Source organism: Limulus polyphemus, unplaced genomic scaffold, assembly GCF_000517525.1.
Source record: "Limulus polyphemus unplaced genomic scaffold, Limulus_polyphemus-2.1.2 Scaffold3713, whole genome shotgun sequence".
Taxonomy (NCBI): Eukaryota; Metazoa; Arthropoda; class Merostomata; order Xiphosura; family Limulidae; genus Limulus; species Limulus polyphemus.
In genome coordinates this window covers 97,574-102,697 of record NW_013669323.1, presented here as the reverse complement: position 1 = coordinate 102,697, position 5,124 = coordinate 97,574, and the positions used below count along the sequence as shown (strand labels likewise).

The 5,124-nt window shown below is 34.1% G+C and overlaps 1 long non-coding RNA gene across 1 annotated transcript in view; it reads left to right on the top strand.

Moving 5' to 3' along the window:
- The first annotated feature begins 619 nt into the window (after nucleotides 1-619).
- LOC111088417 overlaps nucleotides 620-5,124 on the top strand; it is a 7,593-nt gene continuing 3,088 nt past the window's right edge. Inside the window, exon 1 of the long non-coding RNA XR_002612940.1 lies at nucleotides 620-814. This is a non-coding gene — a long non-coding RNA (uncharacterized LOC111088417). The remainder of the gene's footprint in view (nucleotides 815-5,124) is intronic.

Genomic DNA, 5,124 nt, shown 5'->3' with positions numbered 1-5,124 from the left:
GTTGGTGTTGTTTGGTAGAAAAACTATGTTACACCCATTTTCAAAAGGAAACACTGTATGCTACCTCACTTTAAAGAACATTATAAAGATTGGAGTACTTCATAAGAGTTTTATATAATAACAATTATTATAAAAGATAATTTCTGTGTGAAAGTAAATAATGTATAATAGAATGTTAATCATCATCCATCTATCATATCCAGTGCTTACAGTTGGATATTACAAACATAGTAGTGGTTAGACACTATTTACATTATCAAATTGGATAAAGCACAACTGCTATGAGTAAGATGGTAAACTGTAAGTTGTATTAGTTTATTTATCTCACACCAGATCAGAAATTTCCTCGGGATTTTTTTGAAATAATATTATTTATTCATTTATCTTTAACACCGATCATCTATTATAAAGTTTAATTAGACTAGTTTGAGTGTCCTTTAAGCTTCAATATGATGTATTAAGAGAATTGCTCTTCTGATAGTAACAGAAGTTTTAGCCAACAAAGAAAGATGAATATTTCGTGGTGATACAAACCAATGTAATTTTCAAAAGGATTAGAAAAATTGGTTTGTTCAAAGTGATTGATTACATGTCAATATTTACATTTTTTCCAGCCACCATCAAGACCAAAAATGATAGTCAGCCTCTGTGCTCTTCGAGTAATATTCATCCCCCTTTTCATGTTGTGCAACGCACATCCTCGAACGCTTCTACCAGTGTTGTTCAAATCTGACATCTGCTTCGTCATCTTCAACGTGATATTCGGTCTTTCCAACGGTTTTCTTTGCACTGTTGTAATGACACAGGGTCCACAGTAAGTAATGTAAATAACATTTAAGGTCACATTTGACTTTTACAACAGTTTTTATTGCTCTATTGTAACGACACAAGGTCCACAGTAAGTAACAAAGTAAAAAACACGTAAGGTGATATTTGCACTTCAGACAGTTCCCTGATAAAGAGTCAGGCCTAAAAAAGAATTGTTTTTACTTTTAAGCGTTTTGAAAAACGTAGAATGTTTGTCGTTTGTAAAACGAATCATGTTATAAATATATAAAAAGTGACGGTTTTTATTCATAAATCAGTGAATAAATACAGAAACATTTAGTTTAAGTAAATTCTGAAAAATAATTGGTATATAATAATATTACTATGACAAACCAAAAAAACTGTTAGAAAACAATATCAAACCCCCACTTCTGTTCATTTATATGCATTTCAAGCATCTAATGATCAGTCGTGTGATTTGAAATAACCGAATATTTGGCACAGCTGGGTTTCCATCTCTGGCAGAGGTGGGTTTACTTCTTTAGAGTTGAATATTTGGCAGAGGTGAGTTTTGCAAAGGTGTATGTGAGATGTTCACGTGGGGATTGAGCTTTCTTTGTGCGAGAAATATTTTCCTCAAATGTGAGGAAAAAAGGTAATTTAATCTTTTGTGAACCCTTTACATTTACTAAATATTATATGCAAAATGAAAACAGATAGTATAAAGAGAAATCATAATCATACAAAAAATGCAAAATAATTTCAAAAGTGAATTTATCACTTTTAGAAATAGTAACATGTACTTGTCTAAAAAATTAGAGTTCCTGCCACTTGAACAACCAAATTTATCAATAATGCTGTCCATGTCATTTGATGAACTTTTATTTGCTAGACTTCTCTCAGTGTTTATAAGTGCAAGTGAAAATAACCTCTCTTGAGCTATGGTTGAACGTAAATACGTCTTCATTCGACGTAAGGCACTGAATGATCGCCTCGTTGGAAGAATTGATGCAATCTTGTAAAACACAGGAAACACATGGAAAAAATCTTTATTAAAGAATTTTGAACGACCTCAGCATCAGATTTTACAGAAGAAATAGAAGTTTTCCTACTCTTGTAGTTTTCATATATTTCTTTCTCACTCCTCACACACTCTCAATATCTCCTCATCAAGTTTATAAAACTTTGCAATAGTTGCATAGTTGCAAAACTAACATCCCAACATGCCCAAGAAATAGTTTAGTTATTCTTGTCAAACCTAAATCCCATTTCTGCCATAACATAGGCTGTCAAAGTAGATATTGCCATTGTTTGTTTGTTTGTTTGTAATTAAGCACAAAGCTACACAATGGGCTATCTGTACTCTGCCCACACCTGGTATCGAAACCCGAATTATAGTGTTGTAAGTCCGCAGACATACCCCTGTGCCACTGGGGGGCGATATTGCCATTATAATAACATTTTACATCAGTGGTAAATGATTCAGTGTCATTCAGTTCACCAAACAGAGCTTGAAGACGTCTTGGAGATTTCTTTTCTAATAGTAGCTTTATTGTCGGCGAAACTTGCCTGAATGTTCATAAAAGGGCCAATCTGAGGAGGCTTCAGCCTCTCCCCCCCATCCCGTACGCTTATGTGGGTTTACATTCTTACAGTTGAATATATGGCAGAGATGTGTTTCATATTTACAGTTGAATATTTGGCAAAGATTGGTTTACATATTTACAGTTCACGATATAGAAGTAAAACGTTGTTGTCAGATTGTCCTTTGGAGAGGATATTTCACTCTTTCTGGAGTCACTTGGCAGGATAATATTCGTCTTTCAAGACATGTTCAATGAGTCCGAAGTCTGATGAACATGCAACCTCTCCATTTGGTAAAAGAAAGGTTTGACCAGTTTAACACAAAGGCTGAAGCAGAAGAGAATTGTGGCATGATACACGGTCGAAAAGAACGTGGTTTTCAGAGATGACGTCACATAAGGTCGAGTAGGACACGATCTCTGTAATGTGGTTTTTGGTGAAAATCGGAACATCCACTAATGATTGTTTTTTACCCCACAAAATTAGGTTTTCTCTTCTGTAAAACGATTAATCTCCACATGATGTTCTTCTACTAGACACATTTTTGGTACCATTACAGTCAATCTGCTTTGTACCTTGCTGTGCATGTGAGCCTGTTTCCAGGCTCACCATGTATGACTGTGAACATACAACCCACTAATAATAGCCAGAATGATCAGACAGAGATCACCTGCTTGTGTTATAAAGGATAGCCTGCCTTGTCCATTTGTCCAAACAACTTTACTATTGATACGTTGTAGAGACAGTTGATATCAATCAATGCACAAAAAATAGATTGGTCATTCTTGTCAAACCGAGATGTCATTTCTATAATATATTAACTTGAACCTAGTTCCTCGATGTCAAATTCAAGTGCATCATTAATATTCTTTCAATGAACAACACTTCTAGAAACTGTAATAGCCATTTTACAACAGCTTACTGTGATTGGCCAGCTTCCATTCGTCTGATAAGTCTCCGCATGAGTGAAACATTCAAATGTCTTCTTTGAGATCTAGCCATGGTCCATGGGCAAACTGTAAAACTATAACCATATCAAAATGACAATTGAGACAAAATTAAGAAAGACTGCGACAAAATGCACAGACGGAATATCAATCAAAAGCAAGGTTTTTGAAGACCAATACACAAGATATAAGATGAATGACCAATCAGAGACAAGGTTATTGAAGACACCAAACAAGGCACGGGTTATAGAAGACCATTACACAATTCAAAGGCTGAATGACCAATCAAAGAAGAGGTTATGGAAGACCACCACACAAAGCAAAGGTTGAATGACCAATCAGAGAAAAGGTTACGGAAGATCACGGCACTAAGACAGGCTGAATGACTAATCAGAGACAAGGTTATTGAAAATCATAACACTAAGCAAAAGCTATATGACCAATTATTTTCACTTTACATTTAGCTGATGACATCATCTTTCTAGTTATTACATAATATACGCTAGTTGTGTGCTTTTTTTACATAATTTCCTGTAGCAGCATCACGATTGAGCAATGCTATCAGTCAATGCACAAAAAATAGTTTGGTCATTCTTGTCAAACCGAGATGTCATCTCTATAATATATTAACTTGAACTTAGCAATATATTAACTTGAATGTAACTAGTTAAAGTCAGATTCGAATATTAAGTACTGCCGCACGTTTTATGTGTCGAAATCCAATTGTAATCGAGGTTCACTCACTTGACCACATGACAAATAATGGATGCGGAAGATAACAACTTTAGTTGCTTTATAACACATCATAAAGAGCACTCAAGTATTCACTTCCTGTTTGATTTTAAACATATGATGCAAGGCGATAATCGTAGTATTTCAGTTCGTCTGAATTATTTACTGTATATTGTATTGAAATAGGCAATGACAATGCCTTTTAATTCGCGAGTGAATAATCAAACTCGGCGCAAAAGACAAAGTGAGCTTAATTAATCCTGTGATCTGTGTCGGTTCCACAACTTGAATGTTCTTACATTTCACAGACTAAGTAAAACCAGATAATCAGTTACGAATCGGTCAGACAAGCCAGTTAATTTTTTTTTCTAATCTAAGCACCTTTGTTTCATTAATTGATAACATTCTTTATTTTACCTTGTCCATTTCCAAAAGATTTGTTTTTTGTTGTTGTTTTTTTTTTAGCTGCTAAAGTTGCCCATTTGTATTACATTTGTTTATATAACTAGAGGCATTATGTAATTCAAATAATTTGTTTCTGTAAGTGGTAGCATTGTATATTTGTAATACTATATTTCTGGAAGTGATGGCGTTGTGTATTTGTAGTACTTTGTTTCTATACCTGGTGGCGTTTTCTGCTTAGTAGTATTTTGTTCCTGTAATTGATGGCGTTGGGTATTTGTAGTCCTTTACTTTTGCAACTGGTGGCTTTGTGTGTTTGTAATACTTTGTTTTCGCAACTGATGGCGTGTTGTGTTTATAGTGTGTTTTTTGTAACAAGGGTAATTGTGTATTTGTAGTCATTTGTTTCTGTATCTTGTGTAATTGTCCAGTTGTAATGCATTGTCTATATAACTTATTATTTTGTACATTTCTATATTATATTTCTCTATGTAACTGGTGGGGCTGTACATGTATGTATTATATTTGTCTATGTAACTGGTGTGGTTGTACATTTAAGTATTATATTTGTCTATGTAACTGGTGTGGTTGTACATGTATGTATTATATTTGTCTATGTAACTGGTGTGGTTGTACATTTAAGTATTATATTTGTTTATGTAACTGGTGGGGTTGTACATGTATGTATTAT